The following is a 20,560-nucleotide window of genomic DNA, read 5'->3' on the forward strand; positions in this document are numbered from 1 at the left end:
ACACAAAAGAATTTACGCGTACGATCGCCTGTAGTAAACGAGATCGTGAGATTTCTTTCCCGACCTCGGCCGCTGCCGAGAGCTCTCCGTGCGGACGCGACGTACGAAAGCCTCACAAACAATAAAATTAACCAGCGCAAGTAAACCGTCCCAGTGTTTCCCGCAGGGTCCCGCCGCCGGCCGTCAGACGCCCGTCGGCAGCCACTCTCTAATGTTAAGTCCTTGTCTCGTGACAAGAATCCACAATCATTCTATCAGGCCCGCCTGCCCGTTCTACGTGGCCGGGTATCGTTTGAACCTACGACGGTCTCCCCGGGAAGCGGAGGGCTTTACAAAATAATATTTCCGCAGTGCGGGTGGAAGATCTCACCGATGAAATGCCTCCTAGGCCTCGCACGGTCCCAGCTCTCTCGTTCTCGCTCGCTCCCGCAGATTCTCTCTCCGTCGCTTGCTCGCTCGCTCTCACTCTCACACCGTCGCTCAATCTCTCGCTCGCCCTCGTTATCGCTTGTCGTCCGCCTAGTTCGCGCGTCTTCACGAAAGACAGCGAGGACCGCGCGAATTTTCGACACGAGACCCGGCGTATCCCCACTCTCGTGTCTCGCTGATTTTTCCGCGAGCTACACTACCGATTTCTCGCGGGAGCAGCTGCCCTCACAGAGCCCTATCGGTACTAACAGGTTGGCACGAGCTTCGGATAGTCTGCGGTCGCGTTAATTTCCCCGCAGGTCACTTTCGGCGCCGAGATGCGTAGGCGGTTGGTTTCCTCCAAGGCTCTCGGGATAGGTGGCCTCCCATCCCGGGCCAGTATCCGCTCATCTTCTAGTCCGGACGTTCGCGCCTCCGCATATGATCCGCTTCTCTCGCTCCTCCCCCGGCAAGGACGGCCCATAGTCTCGACGATATACAGTAGCAACAGAATAGATAAAATCGCGATCATTAAATTTTACCTCGCAAATAAAGGTAGAACCCCCGGAGACTTCCGCAACCCCCTTCCCGCTCTCCTGTCTATCGCGATTCCTCCGGCGCCGCTGCGCTTTTGTGACGGCCGCGGGGAGCTGCGACGAAGCAGCGAAAGCCGCCACGTCACACGTTATACGAGCGATCCCAGCAACGACACGTCATTCGTCGTTTGCGTGCTAAGTCTCGCGAAGCGGACTTAACCGAGCGGCTCCGAATTCACCCAAACGAACATGAAGCATACGGTCCCGAAAAGTACCCACGGACACCACGTCAAGCGTCACGTACCGGGCTACTCCCGAGGTTCGCCTTTTTTGAGTATAAAAAGGCGATATTAGAGACAATCGACTCCGTTCTCGATCCGTTTGCCTAGCGCAAACATCCGAGCCTTTCGATTCCTTCTGCGAGCACACCAACGGGGTAGAGTAAACTCTACTTCGGTCAGACACTCTTGATGCTTGCTCTGTTCTCTTCACAGTTAAGACTCAGTACGCACGACCGGTTTGTGAGGTGGAGCGCACTCCGCCTCCTTAGAAGAGATCTCAATCCTGCGTCTAACTGAGCGACGCCGATAACTAAACTTCTTTTCGCACCGTTGTCAATCTCCGGGATGGAGTGTTCTTCGTTTTGGCCGAGCACTCTCGGCTACGACAACACCTTGCAGGTGCTCCATCCTAAACCGCCGTTAATCGCGACGCGTTCACGTAAATTATAATTGTTCTCGCGAGTTACCGTTATATCGGTCGATACCGCGTTTATCACTTCGCGATAAGCCACGCCTATCCACACTCTACGAAAAACCTCGCGATCATCTCTACGACGTATCGAGAGCGTTATCACGACCCTTACCGAATCTATTGTCACGTTCCGTCTATTGAACCACGCGTATCATTTACCACCTTGCCGCGTCACCGTGAATACTTAATTGTTACCGTGACCGCGCCTACCGATACTTTGGTTCTATGTAAATCTATATTCACTTTTGACGGCGTTACTACCACGCGCCCGTCAGTTATTATTTGATCTGAATAAACGTTATTTATTTTTTGTTATAATCACGTCTCGATGCATTCTCGGATCTAATTTAACTGAAATTCCGGCAAACACACCGAGCATCCGTCGTCTGCCTGATATTCGGTAATCTACGAATTACTATCGTTCCACAGGTAACGACACGCCTGTTGTTTCGTGATATGATATCTTATGACATAAGGATCGCAAAGACGTAATGCGCAAGAATGGTACCTTTTAGTAACACCGTCATCTCCTTCGCGACAAAATTTTGTCCGGTAGGATATTCTTGCAGATCTAACTCTAACTCCCCCCCCCCTCTTTCTCTCTCTCTCTCTCTCTCTCCCTCCCTCTCCCTCTCCTTTTCCCTCTCCCTCTCTCCCTCTTTCTCTCTCTCTTTCTCGACTAACAATGAGCTTGACCGCACTTCTCAGCCACGACAATCACACAGATAACAATGGCTCTCAGTTTTCCAGGATATTCATAGAACACCGCTCAAGATCACCTCGGCACAAAACGCACGCGACCAAGTGAAGTATGAGAGCGCGCGAAAGATGGTAGCGTAATCAGGCACGCGAGCGCCGTCCTAGTGTACCTGCTCAATGGGCTTGCTTAGACTGCGCAAACTTTAAAAAGGATTGGTTCAGCCAGCGATCATCATCAATCCAGTGGGAATATCTCCACGTCCTTGGCTTGGAGTCATGGTCGGCCGAGTTCAAGCGCCTTCGGGTTGGCGCTGTGCCCGATCACGAGTCCGTAATTCTCTGGATAGTGACGGAACAACGAAGGTCTCGCCAAACTTTTAAGTTAGTAGCACATTCTAATAGACATATTAGATCAAGAGTATATGAGTATACTAGATCAACTAAATAATGTAAAAAATTGACTCGTATTAATGGAAATAATGTTACATTTTTTAGTGACCATATACCTTTCTTTGTTTTGACAAACATTTTAGACAAAGAACATTTACATTATCTCATTGATGTATTTTTTACATGTACACATTACAAACCATTAACAAAAAAATAATTTTTTATCAAAGTAAAATTATTTAAAAATAAAATAGTTTTAATGATAATGTAGTAAAAGATATGATCTCAGTGTAAACCTTAAGAATGTTCCTGAAGCATAACATTACATAGATAATCGACAAATGTGTCATTGAGTATTGAGTGGTAATGGGGAAATAAAGGCGTTGTCTTGAAAATCAAATCGGAAAAGGCTACTTATTTTGGGGATTAGTATGTGTTGCGCTGAAGGTCAGTAAAGCATTTTTTCTATATTTATCATATTTTCTTATATTTAAAAAATTAGAACTTACAACAACAAGTAGAAAGCCATTTAAACAAAATACAACACCAAAATAAAGCACCATTATCAACATTATTAAAGAGTACATATTTTCAATATTCTGAGCAAATCTATAAGAATAAGAATAATTGAAAAAAAATTGAAATCATAGAATCCATACGTTATCCAGAGAGATAAAATCCTCGGAGCAAACGAGTTTTTGTCCAGTTCGTACTGAAGTACCTCTCCATTAGGTTATCACCCAGTAATGAGTAACATTAAGGTATAAGAAAATTCAGCATATCGGTAATTATTAAAATATCTTTTGAACTGTTCAGTATATGTTTTCATATCTTAAGTATAATTATGAGTATTAATAGCTATCTAATTTAAGCATATTACAATTTAAATTGAAATTATATTAAAATATTGAAATTCTTTTATCTATTTAATTTTGTGAGCTAATAGGTAATAACCAAAAACCCGAACGCACAACATACTGAGTAATCCAATAACTATTAGGACATTAAATATCTTTAAATATATTGGTAGTACAAATTCATTCGGTTTATTTTTATAAGAGGGCCCTGACTGTTACAAATAAATATAGTAACAGCTAATTTCGGTAAACTTTAGGGAGATTAGACATCTGTCAACAATGTTCAATATAATTCGCTTAAAGTTTCCGTCAAGAACCTTGATTCTTATTTTATTAAATATGGCAAAATTGTACTAAGTAGAATTTGCGAGAGGTTTAGTTTTCTACTTTAATTGGAATAAAAGTGCAGCGAAAGCGCATCGAATGATTGTGGAATTCCATTACAAGCGATCGTTATAGACTACAATTAATTCGTTTGAGTCGTGCACTACGAGAAAAACGGCCGGAATACGAGCAACGACATAACAATATTATTCTTCTGCATGACAACGATCGGCCTCATGTCACAAAATGTGTAAAAAGATATTTAGAAACGCTCAAGTGGGATATTTTACCGCACCCGCCGTATTCTCCGGACATCGCTCCTTCTGATTACTGGTTGTTCCGAAGGATGCAACATGATTTGGCTGACCACCGGTTCACTTTTTTCGAAGAAATTGAAAATTGGCTCTTAACTTGGATCTGAAGCATATTTGATGTGAGAAATATATATACAGATGTCGCGCGGTAAATTTTAGTTATACGTTTAGACGACAGGGTCGCTGCCTATTCTTCAGTTAAGTTAAGAGTAACGAGCATGTGCGAGAAGATCAGAAATACATTTATTTTGCGTTCTTTATAATAAAGTAATTACCGCCCGATTAATTAAGCTTATTATTATACCTATAACAGGATCGCCTTAAAAGAAAAGACATTTTATTACGATGGGATTTGATAATTACCTGAGAGATGGGAAAAAGTAGTATCCAATAATAGGCAATACTTTGATTAATCTGTTCTGTTCTGAAAGTTCTGAAATAAATGCTTTTTTACCACAAAAAAACGGACCGAACTAATTTGTACTTCCAATATAAGAGCCAGAGAATAATTTGTGTAATCAAAATTGCACGATACAAAGAACCTATCATATAGCAATAATCATTTTTGTTGAAGTAGAGGCGTTTCGAAGATATAAAATTTATCTTTGTTTTTTAAATAGATTTAATTTTTTTTTGTAATAGATAGAGTTTGAAACAGGTTTAGAATTCACAATACAAGATCATTGAACAAGATTTAAAGAAAAAAAAAACTTGAAAGTTTTTTATCAAAAATTATAATAATTTTTTTTATTATTTATTAAATATTTATTATTATTTTAAATATTTGTTATTTATATTTATTATATTCTATAAATTTAATAGAAATTTCCTAACAACAAAAATGCCTTAGAATTAGTCAAAGAATACTCGTAAATTTTTTTTGAAAATTTTATGAAGAATTACAATATTGATATTTTCAAAAACGTTATAAAAAATTCTAAAAAAAAAATTGAAAAGTATTCTTTGATTAATTCTAAAACATTTTTTTTCTAAAAAAATTTTTATTAAAGTTTATGTTTTTCGAAAAAAAAATTCATAACTTTAAATTATGATGATTTTATGTCATAAGTTCTGAATTTGTTTCACGTTCTTCTGTCATATAAAAAAAAATTATATTAAATCCATAAAAAAAAATAAGTTGACCTTTGTATCTTTAAAGCGCTTCCACCTAGCAAAAATTATTATTGCTATATGATAAATTTTGGTTATAAAAATTTTCCTTTGAACCTTATAGATTCGAAAATATTTAAGGTGCTAATTATTTTAGTACTTGGTATATGGCACCAAATTACGGCAATACGTTTTTTCCACTTGCCTGCACACCGAGGTTATTTTCTCGCTAGATTGTATATGCAGGTTGTCTCTGACCAAAAGGCTAATAATTTGAAGAAAGACGGATATTATTTTTTAAATATTATTTGCATTAATGGGCGAGATAGACTTTTTTTTATTTTGTATAACAAAGCAGATAAGAGTGTGTTAATAAAAGCAATCGATAAGCTAAAAGTATAATACGGCTTGTTCAATCAGGGGTTGGGCAATTGAACGGTTGCAAGAGAATAATAGCCAGTCATTTTTCCGCTAAAAGCGATGATAAATCAATCGGTTATTCGGCAACAAAAATGTAAGAGCCATGTTATATTTTTATAGCATGTCTATTACTCGGCGCGCTCATATTCTCTCTGTTATTTAAATTTTTAAAAATCTATCTTGCTTATTACTGAAAATATTGTAAAACAGTATGGCATTTTTATATTTGTCTCTAAAAAATTTATCTGTCTTAAAATGTAGATTTTTTGGTTTGAGACACTCTGTACATATGTGTACACTCATGGTCAGAATGATTGCAACACATGAAGTTGCAACATGACTTTAAAAACAGAAAATGCGAACCGCTACATTCGTTTACGTGCAATACATAGATCTGGTCATATCTATGTATTGCACATGAACGAATGTAACGGTTCGCATTTTCTGTTTCTAAAAATCATGTTGCAACTTCATGTGTTGCAATCATTCTGACCACGAGTGTACATACATAATATCAATATAAAGTTTTCATATTAAAAGTTGAAAATAAATTATGTAAAACTAAAAGAAAGAATTAACTGTTTTAAAAAATTTGTAATAATTATTAAAATCAATTAAAATGTTCGAATAAATTAGTATCTAAAAAATTATGAGTCAAAAAATTTGACACTGCTAAACAAAATTTTTAAAATTGAGAAAAAAAAAAAAAAAATACGTAAGTATTTCATTTAAGTGAACAAGCTGAAAAAACGAACGTGTGTCTTAATTCGAGTAGCAGATTTGGCGATCAAACTTCAAGCAATGACAAGCTTTTCTTTTTTTTTTTTTAGTCCCAAGTGATTTTAAAATATTGTTTCGTCTAACTTGGCGCATAAATGTGTAAAATGTATAGGCATGAAAACGACAAACGAACTGCGGGTGAGTGAGCGCGACAAACGACGGCGCCATTCATAGCTAGTCGCCTGTCGCGCTCACTCACCCAGCTTCCTTGTCACTCTTATACTAGACATTTTTATTTTTTTCTCAATAATGGTTGAGAATTTTACAAAATGGTATAGAGTTTTTCTACTTGTCTCTACAAGACCTACCTACCCTTAACGTTTGTCGCATTTGGTTTGAGACATTCTGTATATGGATTTCCTAAATTTAACGGTTTTTATTGATATCACTTTTTGTTATTCTAATATGTATCGATTTGACTGCTATACGTATGCTTGACGTCTTTTATTTTACTTTTTTTGTTTTAAATAAGGTAATTTTGTATAGTAAATTTATTTTTAACTTTTAGAATAACAATTTAATTTTTAACATACTACATGCAAAATGTTTTTTAGGGCCTAAAATACGGACTAAAATTTAGACAAACTGTACTTCGTCTTTAATAGAATTGGCTCTTATTGAGATAAAGAAAAAAATTAAATTTTATTTTGCAATATTCGCAATAATATTCGAAATAATATTCAGAAAACAAAGTGTTACTTCTGAAAACTACGGATAGATAATAGAAATTTGATATGAAAAGTCTTACATTATTTTTAACCATTTATCAAGAAACACGGCAGCGTCTTGTGTCAAGTGTACCCGAAGCGAAACCTACTGTGTATTATTACACGAGTTGCTAAGTTGGCGATTGCTGAGATTATTTTATTAAATCTTAATTAAATATTATTAAATCTTAATACCTGCTGAAGTGATCGAGTATAAATAGATCAATTGAAAAGCTTGGGGTCAATTTTAATAACAAAAGTGTTTTTACTTTTGCTTAACGTAGCCTAGGAGCTGACAAGGAAAATTCACATCTTTCGAGTCACTAAATTTGTTAAAATTCTGTAGTAAAATTATGTTGATACAAATGTCTCACATACTATTTAGAAACGACGCGTTTTTTTAACATTTATGAAAAATTATAGTGTACAATTTTGCATGTTTCTTAACTACCACTGCGTTAGTCATTTTTCAAGGTACGGCGTGGTGCACAGAAATAGGCGTCGAACTACAAGTATGAACGTTACTGGAATTATAATATTGTCTCAAATTATTTATTAAAAAAATCTTTATTGTCTTATTAGAAAATGTCTCATACATATTGTTACGTCTCCGACTCCGCGTTTCTCTTTTTCGACATATATTAGAAAATTTAGTTAAGGGGGGAGGTAGACCGTAGTCCATTGCAATACAAAAGAAAACTTCAGAACCTTTCAGAAAGACAATTCTTAAAACACTAACATATTCCGGGACAAGTTATTGCGTGAAAGCATAAAAAAACATGCAACAAATTGTAAACGGGCGCCAACAAAAATCAGACAAAAGAATTTTTCTAGATATAATACTGTGGCCTGAGGCCACGAACAGGTAACTTCAGACCCCGCGCCGCGACCACCACCGTTCGCCCAAATTAATCGCGCGGTCCCGTCCACGATTAAATTAAGCACGGGCCGGCCAGCCGCCCGCGGCGAGTAGCGCGGACTTTCACAACGGGCGACATGGGCCGCCCAACCGCCCACACCGCGCACCGCCACCCGACCGTTCGGGAGTGGGGGCCCCCACTCCCGGGCACACGGGTATATAAGCTGCCTCGAGCGCAGACGAGGCACCTTGTTCCGCGCTGGGGAGCACCCCAGCATCCGATTCTCCAGGTCTTGGGCGCTCCCAAGATTTCCTCGACCGGGCTCACCCGGCCTCCGAAACCGACTTCGCTCTTGACGACTCGGGCGCTTCCGAGCCTTCCTCCGACCGGGCGCTCCCGGTCGTCCTCGACGCCGACATCTCCGAGACTCGGGCGCTCCCGAGCCTTCCTTTGACCGGGCGCTCCCGGCCATCCTCGACACCGACATCTCCGAGACTCGGGCGCTCCCGAGCCTTCCTCTGACCGGGCGCTCCCGGCCATCCTCGACACCGACATCTCCAAGACTCGGGCGCTCCCGAGCCTTCCTTTGACCGGGCGCTCCCGGCCATCCTCGACACCGACATCTCCGAGACTCGGGCGCTCCCGAGCCTACCTTTGACCGGGCGCTCCCGGCCATCCTCGACACCGACATCTCCGAGACTCGGGCGCTCCCGAGCCTTCCTCCGACCGGGCGCTCCCGGCCGTCCTCGCCACAAGACATCTCCGAGACTCGGGCGCTCCCGAGCCTTCCTTTGACCGGGCGCTCCCGGCCGTCCTCGACGCCGACCCTCCCGAGACTCGGGCGCTCCCGTCTCTCTCTCGCATAGTCGCGCCAATACGGCCCCCGACGTTCCGACGCACGATTGAATTAAGTCGCCGCGCCGCCGACTCGCGAACGCGAAACCTGTGCGTCCGACACGGCCCTCACGGCCTGATTTGTAATCCGCGCCGCCGACTCGCGAACGCGAAGCCCGTGCGTCCGACACGGCCCGAGCGGCCCATCCTGTAATCCGCGGAAACCTGAATAACCGACGCGGCCTGTTACCTAGGATAAGACCGGAAGCGACCCGCACTAACGATCTCTGGAAATCCAGCTCACGGCAGATAGCCGCTTTTCTTGACAATTTATTCTTAAGTTTATCTCTGTATATATCTTCCTTTTCGTAGTTTAAGTGTATTATTTCAACTAAATATTCTTTCGTTCTTTCGTTAATAAATTCTTTATTTTCCAATTAACCCAAGTCTCGGTTTTCTTTATACTCGTACCCTGGCTTCCGACGAGCTCTCCGGACCGGAAACTACCGTGTTACAATACAAAAAATCAAAATCTAAGGGGCTCATAAATATTTCAACTCTGATAACCTGTCCATCATAGGAAAAGAAAAAATAACTTTTTCTTAAAATTGTAATTGCGCATAAATCCTGAGCTTTAGAAAAACCAAGGGCGCGAGAGGCCCGTAATTACCGGAGTATGTGGTGCAGACAAAGGCAATAAAGTCAGGTAACAATGCGTCGTACGGATGGTAGAAGTTTCCCCACCATCTCTCTTTAAAAATGATAATAAAATTCTGGAAGGCTCGAAAGGGATAACTCCTTAAAGCGGGGATATTTCGTAGACATATTATTTCTTAAAAACCAATGGATCTCGGGAACTCCTCACCAAAATCTAGAAACTAAGGGCGAAAACTTAGAAGTTTAAGAAATAGAGAAGGGATGGGGTGCGAATGCCCAATAATTGTAAGATAGGAAAAGTGGAGGAACAAGTTCAGCAAATGAAAGATTTGAATTTGAGAAAAGTGAAAATTCGGGAGTAGTCCTCCCCTTTTCCGAGCTTATAAAATCTTGTGTTTTGGCGGAGCACGCTCTCTTGCATCTCAGCTACAGCCGCATAAGTTTTACTAAAATTAACGTGAGTGTTACTCAGTGCAAGATTGCAGAAAAAGCATCGAGAAGATCTCCTAAAAGTAAGTCTCAACGTTTCATTATGTATTGTCGCGAAAATTGATTCCACTAAATGTATTGTTCAAATCAATTGTTCTTTTATTTCAATCAAAGAGAGAAGGGAATGTCCGAGTCGGAGTTCCGAAGTTTTGATTCTGTTCGTTTGTTCCTGTGGTCTATCGAATGTGTGAGAATGCCTGCTTCCGAATATCGGCCAGGATACGCTGTCGAATAACCAGTAATTTACGGTGGTTTGCGCCGCGAAATATTGCTGGAAATTTGGCGACTATCCACGGCTAAAGAATCGGCAAGCGATTCTCGCCAAAGATGAACTACGAGGATTCATTCATTGACGAGTCAGAAGCTTTGAAAATCGTCGGTGACGAGTCTCCTTCGCTCCTTTCTTTGTTAATCTTGTAAAATTCTGTTCAAATAAAATTAAAATTAAATTATGAATTTTAGTGGAATCCAATAATAAGAAAACGATTAAGAAGAGCCGGGCGCGAAGAAATAAACAGATACGGAATCTGAGGGAGTTGGTCCGCCGTTTCTTTATTCAATATCTGCTCGCGGCGGCGCCAAGCGAGAAGGTGTTTGTTTCTCCTGCGCGAAACGAAGAGAGACCGTGGTCTCCACGTCCAGGCCCTTCGCCACCGTCGCCTATCCACGGAGACCCGGAGCCTTTATTCGGATATATCCCGCCCGAGGAATGTCCTAACATCCAACTCGAAACATCGGCCGGCGATCTTAATCTCTCAAACCAGTCCACGGAGCCGGGATCGGAACAATTCCGCCCCACGACTCCATCGTATACTCCGAATTCATCCCTCATCTCCGAACCACGTTTTCCCGGAGGTGAGCCACGAGCCTGTTCCTCTCCTCTCTCACCGCCTCCTTTTCCGTTCGAACCTGAGGAAGCTGACTCTCTGGGCGAAGATGAATCCATCTCTCTCCCAGAAGTAGACTTTCTCGATCAACCTCCATCTCCCGTCCCAAGTATTGAGGTTCTCGAGGAGCATCCAGAACCAAGGGAGGTTAGAGACCTTCTCCTGGAGCTCCTTCACAAGGCCTGTACTCCGTGGACAAATCCTGTTCCTGTAGGTGCCTACTCCATCGGCCCTGACCACATCGAGCCTTAAGAGATCAGGAGACAGGCGGCTCGTTCTGCTCCTGATTCTCATTTCTTTATATTGTTACGCCCGGTATACGGAGCGGCATGAAGCTGACGGCTCGCTCCGAGATTTAGGTTCCCCGTTGCCAGGGGAACAAAGATTGTTGTTTTTATGTTAATTGACAGTTCTGCCCGTGACTTTATTCGGTGCGGATGTCACTCTGTATTCTTGGTTAATGCTCGTATTAAATCGTTATCGTTTTACTTTTCTAAAACGTCTCTTTTCTTTCGCGGAGCCCGAGTGCCGCGAGTGAGATAGTGTAAGAGTGAATGAGTAGCGCGAACGCGGAGACGTTCACTAACCCCGTTCCCGGCGTAACAATATATTAACCCGGGGTGGAATTTCCCTTCCTGGCCCTGATGCGACTAATAGACCTGGCTTTCCCGAGGACCACAGCGAGGGTGATTGAAATTGAAGAAATCACACTAGATTAATCCGGCATTACCTTCAAAAAAGACATTTATACACATACATACACTCATTCCTGTAAATACACACAGATTTTATACAATGTTGAAATTATACCTTTTAATAAGATTAAATCCGTTTTCGTATTTCATTATTCTTTCTGTTAGAACTTTAAATTTATTCTTATATTTTAGATGTATTGATTAATATTAAATTTGTTAACTTTGTTTTTGAAATTCTGAATTAATTATTTTTAATTAACCCTATTATCCTTTACATGCGAATAACCACGGCCGGTTCTATCCCAGAGAATAAGGATTTACCTCCTTTCTCTAAAAAAGAACCAATTACGCGCTCAATCTAAGTCCGAAAACTGAATTATTTAATCTGCGCGTAAAATAGCGTGGTTTCGAATCTCGAATCTTGAAACGACCTGTCCGCGTGGTCCTCGAATAACGGGCCAGCGAGCCCGGGACGCTCGTCGGATCACAGGATTCGAGAGAATAAGGTCGAGAATGCACCGAGACTGGATTAATTAACAAATGATAATTTATTTCTTAACAACGACGCTCGCTTAGTCGAGCGACGCCGATCGATAGAGATATATACAATGAGGATGACAAATGAATGTGTGTACGGCGTGCGGATATAATGTGCCGGTGGGCGCGTCGGCCCTTCGATCGCGGATCGATATAACGCGTGCGCTATACGGATATTCGCGGGTGGTCGCGGATGCACCACGTGAGGCGCGGTGGGTGGCGCGAAATCGTGGGCGCGGTGTTCGGCGCGTATCGTTAATTTCGGGATCGGTCTTGACGGAAGAACCGGTGGTACGCGGGCCGCGGGCGCGGAATAGTGGGCGCGGTTACGCCGCGGATCGTCGGTGTCGCGATCGATCTTGCCGGGCGGACCGACAGGATGCGGGGCGCGGGGCCGCGTGACGGGCGGGGCCCGTCGTGCTATGGATCGCGATACAATTTATTTCGTCTGGTGGTCGAAATTTACCGATGCGTTGGTGGATCGCGGGGAACGCGATGCGCGTGGTCAGGATGCACCTTGCCAGGTGTCGTTTAGCCGAGAGTCCTTGGCCGAGGCGGAGATCTCTCCACCCCGTGGATCACGACGGTGCGACAGGATCTTTATTTCGTCCGAGTCTTTCCGTACCGCAGATCTAGGATCGAGAGTCCTCGAAGGAGGCGGAGTTCGCTCCACCCCACGAGCTAGTCGTGCGTTCGGTCAGAGATCGTACGGAGAGGATTCTGAGCGCCAGGATCTCCTGGCCGAGACGAAGTTCGCTTCACCCCGTGGTTCGTGCTCTAGGACGGATGTTCGCTCGAGAGCGAACGGATCAGGACGGTCCCGCTGAGTCCTGGCGTCGACTTTTTATATGTAAAAAGTGACGGCGCAGGGTTGCCGGGGCTCAGCGGGGTGCGTGACGTGTTCCGACGCGTAGCGCCGAGGCCCCGGGATGCGGCGCGCTCGGAAACGACGGGCCTCGACGTCGACGGCGCGGTTCGGCGGCGCTCGGAGACGCTCGGCTAAGTCCGCGGATGGACTTAGCCGCGGAACGGCTACGCGTTGCCGTACTGTGCCGGCGTATACAATGTTATAAAGTTTGGGGCGCACCGCGCCCCGGGTCCCCGCCGGACGGTGTTGTGTCCGGCGGCCGGCCGTTGTTGTGGCCGGAACGGTGCATCGCCGGGTGCACCGTTACAATCTCACGCAAAACTCGGTGGTGCGTCAACTCACTACCTTACCCACGAATATCTATCCCGAAGATTTCCTTCAAATAATTAATTAATAAAAATATAATTCTCTTGACGTAACACTCACTTAGATCTCGTTTTCTCGTAATTCTCGCGTCGGCCCTGACTGTTGTGTTGCCGGCCACGCGCCTTTCGTGCACGCGGCGTGTTTTCGCGAGACACCGCGACACAAAAGAATTTATGCGTACGGTCGCCCGTTGTTAACGAGATCGCGAGGTTTCTTTCCTGGCCTCGGCCGCTGCCGAGGATTTTCCGTGCGGACGCGACTCGCGAAAGCCTCATAAACAATAAAATTAATCAACGCAAACAAACCGCCCGGTGTTTTCCGCGGGATCCTCCACCGGCAGTCAGACGCCCGTCGGCAGCCACTCTCTAATGTTAAGTCCTTGCCTCGTGACAAGGATCCACAATCAATCTATCGAGCACGCGTGCCCGTTCTAGGTGGCCGGGTTTCGTCTGAACCTACGACGGTCTCTCCGGGAAGCGGAGGGCTTCACAAAACAATAATTCCGCAATGCGGGTGGAAGATCTCACCGATGAAATGCCTCCTGGGTCTCGCACGGTCCTCGTTCTTTCGCTCTCGCTCGCTCCCGCAAGCTCTCTCTCTCCATCGCTCGATCGCTCGCTCTCGCTCAAAGTCTCGCCGTCCGCTTGGCTCGCGTGTCTACACGGAAAAGAGCGAGGACCGCGCAAATTTTCGGCATGAGGCCCGGCGTATCCCCACTCTCGTGTCTCGCGGATTTTTCCGCGCGCTACGCTGCCGATTTCCCGCGGGAACAGCTGTCCTCATAGAGCCCTATCGGTACTAACAGGTTGGCGCAAGCTTCAGATAGTCCGCGGTCGCAGTAATTCCCTTGCAGGTTACTTTCGGCGCCCAGATGCGTAGGCGACAGGTTTCTTTCTTCGCGTCCGCGATTGCGCTCAAATCATCTCTGACCCCGTAGTTCATCTCGCTCCCGTAGCTTCCGTAGCTCTGGCGACTTATGTCGATTGCATCGTAAATTCGGTTCGAAGGCAAGACATTGCTTCAAGCCGTGTTCTTGGAAGCAACCCTCCGATAGCGCGTCAAACTAACAGGGCTTTCCTTTTGTGAGGCGGGAACCGATGGCCCTAGTAATTCTCAACGCCTCCACGTTCGTGACCGAATATCAGGTCACATTCTTCTTGTCGATTCCGGTGCTGAAATATCGTTAGTTCCAGCTTCCGATTTCAAGGGTTTACGTCCCTCCGGTGACTGTAAACTATTCGCCGCAAATAATACAGTCATCGACACTTTCGGTACCGTGCGTCTTACTCTTGATCTTGGGATTCGTCGTCTTACTACGTGAAATTTTTGCGTTGCCTCCGTCCCAATGGCTATTATCGGAGCGGACCTCATTTCGAATTATAATTTGCTTATTGATTTAAAACGCCGACGTTTAATAGACGAATCTACCGGCCTTTTCACCTCGGGCACGATCAAATCTGCCTCCGTGATTTCGGCTCACGTAATTCAACCGTCGCACAAATATGCGCGCTTAATCTCTGAATTCCCTACAATTTTTGGTGCGGAACAAGCGACACCCCTCGAATTGCGTCGCGTTCAGTACCGCTCCCCGGTAGTGGAACGTGCTCGCCGTTTGCCTCCTGACAAACTTAAAGCCGTAAAGGCTCAGTTTAGACGCGATTGTGAGAAAGGACTCTGTCGTCCCTCTAGCAGCCCTTGGGCAAGCCCAATCCATCTCGTTAAGAAAAAAGATGGCGACTGGCACGTATGTGGCGACTACCGCAGGCTAAATGCTATCACTGTTCCTGATCAGTATCCGGTACCCCATTTGCACGACTTTGCATCCGCGCTCAACGGCAAATCAATTTTTTCGTCGCTTGACTTATCGCGCGCGTATCATTAAATTCCGGTAGCACCCGAAGACATTCCCAAGACCGCGGTGATTACTCCTTTCGGTCTCTTTGAATATTGCGCAATGACTTTCGGTTTACGAAATGCTGGTCAAACCTTCCAACGGTATATCCATCGCGCTCTCGGTGATCTTGATTTTGTTTTCTCCTTTTTCGACGATATACTTGTCGCTTCTTCGTCCGAGACAGAACATGAAAAACATTTTCACGCTGTTTTTCAAAGGCTTCATGAATTTCATCTTCGCGTTAACGTTAATAAGTGCATCCTCGGTGTTTCCGAACTCGTATTTCTCGGGCATTCAGTTACGCCCCACGGTTTCAAACCAACTTCCGACAAAGTGAAAGCGATTAACAACTTTCCTAAACCACGAACGGTTGAACAATTGCGTCGTTTTCTCGGAATGATAAACTTTTACCGCCGCTGTCTTCCCCGAGCTGCCGCGACTCAAGCACCGCTCAACGCGTACATTTCTAATTCGCGCAAACGTGACAAGCGCGAGATAGCTCAGCCTTCAAGCTGATATCGCTTTCGATCGTTGTAAAACGGACTTGGCGAATGCCACCTTGTTGGCCTATCCCTCGAACTCCGACAATATCAGGCTCGTTACCGACGCTTCAGACTTCGCCATGTGCGCAGTCTTAAAGCAACTTTCTTCCGGCTCCTGGAAGCCTTTAGCCTTCTTTTCGCGTAAATTCTCGCCCACGCAAATGAAATACAGCACGTATGATCGCGAACTCACCGCGATATACGAGGCCGTTAAGTACTTCAAACATCATGTTGAAGGCCGCCAGTTTGAGATTCTCACAGATTATAAGCCTTTAACTCACGCGTTTTCCCAAAAATCGGATAAAACGTCTCCTCGCCAAACGCGTTATTTAACCTTTATTGCGCAATTTACTACTAGTATTAATCACATCTCCGGCCAACAGAATATTGTAGCAGACTCACTTTCGCGAGTGGATGCTATCTGTTTCCTAGATCAGATTCAGCTTCAGGATCTCTTGAATGAACAGTCTAATGACATAAAACTAGCTGTACTCCTTAAATCTTCGAAATGTTTATTATCTCTTAAAAAACTAACCTGGGGCCAGACCGCACTCCGGTCTATTGTGAACTCACTAGCGAATATATTCGTCCGTACGTTCCCTCCTCGCTGCGCAAAAAGTTGTTGTCTTTATATCATTCACCATCGCACCCGAGTGCAAAAGTTATGGACCGCCTGATTCGTCAGCGTTACATATGGTCACATTTACACCGTGATGTAACTCAATTTTGCAAATGTTGTATTGCTTGACAGTGATCAAAAATTTTGCGCCACGTTAAACTCGACCCGGATAAATTCGTTGCTCTAGATGGGCGTTTTACACATGTACATCTAGATTTAATCGGTCTTTTACTGCCCAGTGAAGGGTATCGTTATTTTTTAACGATGATAGATCGTTTTTCACGTTGGCCCGAAGCCGTTCCTCTCGTGAATATATCCGCATCTGTTGTTGCGCGCGTCTTTTATGATAACTGGGTGTCACGCTTCGGATCTACTCAGGTGATTACCACCGATCAGGGATCGCAGTTTAAGTCCCAATTATTCACCTCCTTACTTTCTTTTATCGGTTCGCACCGTATTCGCACAACCGCGTACCACCCCGCGTCGAACGGCATGGTCGAACGTTGGCACCGCTGCTTAAAAGCAGCGATTACGTGTCACACTGACTCTCAGTGGACTCGTACTCTCTCAACTGTATTACTAGGATTGCGTACGCATTTGCGTTTAGACACGGAGGCTTCGCCAGCAGATTTCTTGTACGGTACATCATTACGAATCCCTGGCGAATTCCTCTCAACACCTGATTTCAAACTTGATCCAAGAATTTTTCTTGAAGATTTCAGAGAAGATATGCGCTCCGTTAAACCTGTTCCGGTTACGCACAATTAAATCTCGTGCATTCTTTTTCAAGGATCTTGCTTCCTGTTTGCACGTGTTCATGCTCGTCAAAGTTAAGAAATCACTGGAACCACGTTTTCCGGCCCGTATTAAGTTCTTGAGCGTAACTCCGACCGTGCCTATACTATTGAAATCAGTGGTGTTCCTTGCAGTGTCTCAGTAGAAAATCTTAAACCTGCGTACTTTATTCCAGATAATGTAACTGCGCAAGAAACTTTGCCAATCTCTAATACATCAACTCCCGCTAATAGTTCTAAGCGTTCCGTCACATTTAACGATAAACCTTTATCAAAATCTACCCCGTCTAATTTGCAATCTCCCTTACGTTCGATTATCAAATGTTATCCGCCGGCTAAATCCAGATCATGATTGTACCGCGACGTCGTATTAATTTTGTAATTCGGTACATTTTTTATTTTTTTGCGCCGTTGTTCCTACTCTACCGTCCACAGTTGTACTTCTGCGTCTTCGCGCAATATCTAACATTGTATTTCGCCGTTGCGATTAATTATAATTTCTCTTTTGATTCCTTCACCGTTGCGATACCATTTGTAGTTTGTTTGCGTTCCGTTGATACGCATTCCCATAATGTTAAGTCAATTAAAATGTGTATCACATTTTTATTTTGGGGGAGAGTATATAGGTATGCGCCTATGCATGCAATTCCGCGTCTATGTTCGGAACTGCGCGGACGGTCCAGCGTCTCCGCGCCTCTGCGCCGTCTCCCCTCACGCGCATCGCGTAAAACATGCGAGCCTACATTTTTCCCCTTAAACGCTTTAGATATTTTTCTCTCTGGATAAAACAGTTAGTGTTAAGACAAGTGAGAGTCTGACAACATATATCGTCAGACATCTGAGTTTCCCGGCAAGCGGTATTTATCTCTCGGCGATAACGAGACGAACTATTGTAAAACCTAAGTTAATTAAACTTGAATTGAACAAATTAATTGTCAAATTGTAATTGACCTTAAAAGTATCTCGACGAGACCAGCGTATCGGCGGATGATCCATAGAACGCCTTGATCATCCCCACAATAGCATCTTGCGTTTTACTTCGGGGATGATTCCCATGAATTCACAAATTATAATGTTTTACTTCAATTTAACATTGCACGTTGGCTACACAAAAATAAGAAATTGAAAGAGGAAAAGTTTACAAAAGGAAAGTATCCGACTCCTTACCAACAAACCCAGTGATTAATCACGACTCTACACGCAAAAGTATTAGCTTATGTACAGTGTTACGTCCGAAGCCTGAAGTCGAGAAAGATTCAGGAAAATCGGAAGGTTACTGATGCAACAGGGCAAAAACTTTTTATTGCCGCTAATATAAAGGAAGGGACCGTATCGTTGCGGCAGAGGCGCACGTGCCAAGGTTTCGAATCTCGAGTCAACGCCTTAATAGACGCTTTGACGCCTTTCTCGAAACGCATGCAGCCTCGGCCCTTTTTTAATAAAAGAATTTAATCTTATTTATTGGGATAGGGCCGCGCAAGCCTTAAGCAAATAAAAACCAGAGCCTAATTGTGTGTGAATGGTAATTGGTTTTATTGAAACTGTTTTAAAGTTTCACTGTAGACTATTGCTTAGATAAATAAATGTACTTTACAATTATATTTGTCTCTTGCTTTAAATGAAATATTGTAGAAGTTTGTGAATGTTCGCGGGTGTACAAATTTTTCGATATGAGTAACTTTAGATGTGGTTTTCTTGATGGATGTGTGAGTGGCAGTGTGCGTGAGAGTGTCGGCAGGGCGGGAGAAAATGGGAATAATGAGAAATTCTAGGAAAAAAGAATGGAGGATGAGTTGACCCGAAGAGACAATTGCTTATCTCTGCTTTGTTGTTATAATGAATATGATGAGAGCCTGTCCAAAAACAATTTTTTTCAGGCGGTTCGATTGAAAATGAGCATGACGAGCAAGGAAGTGATGTACGAAATTCGGAATTCCTTCCACTTTGATAACCACACATATGAAAGGCACAGCGTGGTATTTGAGATTCGCAATTGCAACACCCTGGGGTTTTTCGGTTAGAAAGATATTGATAATTTTCGGTTTCGCAAAAACGGGAACTCAGTGGATTGTTGTCGGGAACGTAGGTAGAAGAGTTTTTTCTGGGTGAGAAATAACGGTAGGTTGACGGGATATTGAAGTAGGAAATTCTAAATCTGTAAACGGATGGTAGTTTTCAGGTTTTGAAGGAGGTTGAGAATTTGACGGGAATAGATGCGAATCAATTTCAAATGGGGGATAGATTAACGTTCTTTCATTAGATTGAGAGGCTGGAGGAATGGATTCACAACGCGGCGCCGTTTGAGTAATATCTGGTGTAGTGTAAGTAATTGAATTTGTTAATAAACGTAAAGGGGTTGAATTAGATAAATTAAGATGTGTTGATGATCCAGATGGAACAGGTTGCAAATTCTCTGTAGGTTGTTGACGCGTTAAATTCATGGGATATGATACTATAATTTTCAGGGGAGTTTTATTAAATGTTGTGATGTCTTCCTTCTCTTTTAAAATTTATTCTCTAACTCACTTCTCCTGGTGGCTGCTTGAAGTCTGGCTGTCTTTGTCGCTGCTTCCTCAGGGGTGAGCGGGGTAGGCTGGATAATGGTCTCGTATTTTCTATTTGAGTAAGTTGGTGAAAGCGTCGAGTTTCTGATCCATAGATGTTGCATGGAGTTCTTCTATGAGATTTCTTCCTTCCGCTTGTTCGTTCGCGAGGAAATCGGGCAGAGTCACGATCTTAATACTGTGATTCTAAATTCGGTAGTGTCTTCACCCTAAAATTGCGAGGCTTATATAGCTGAAAAGGTCAAAGGGAGGGAGTATTGTCTCATTCTCCGATTTCCGGATTCTGCTCTAATTTTGATTTATTCTTCGGAATTTTTATGACACCGGTCGCCTTGACATTCCTTAGCTGTTGCTGGACGCGATTATATATAGAGTGTTCGGTATAAGGTGTTCTTCCCGTAAACCATGGGTAGATGGAAAGAATACAAGTCGAAAAGTTCAATACCATTTTCCGAAATTCGTAATAGTTACCGAGTAAGAACGTCACAAAGTTTTAGCAAAAAGCGCGGAGAAGGACCCGCAGGAGGCGGGGTGCGCGGGCGGTAGGGAGAGAAAGTGGGGGCAAGCTCTGTGCGACTACTGTCGCGTGGTGGGGGGAGGCGGGGCCAACGCGTGATGAGACGGGAAGGCTTTCCGGGGGAAAGCGGGTATCAAAA

The sequence above is a fragment of the Cardiocondyla obscurior genome, linkage group LG25, assembly GCF_019399895.1.
Source record: "Cardiocondyla obscurior isolate alpha-2009 linkage group LG25, Cobs3.1, whole genome shotgun sequence".
Lineage (NCBI taxonomy): Eukaryota > Metazoa > Arthropoda > Insecta > Hymenoptera > Formicidae > Cardiocondyla > Cardiocondyla obscurior.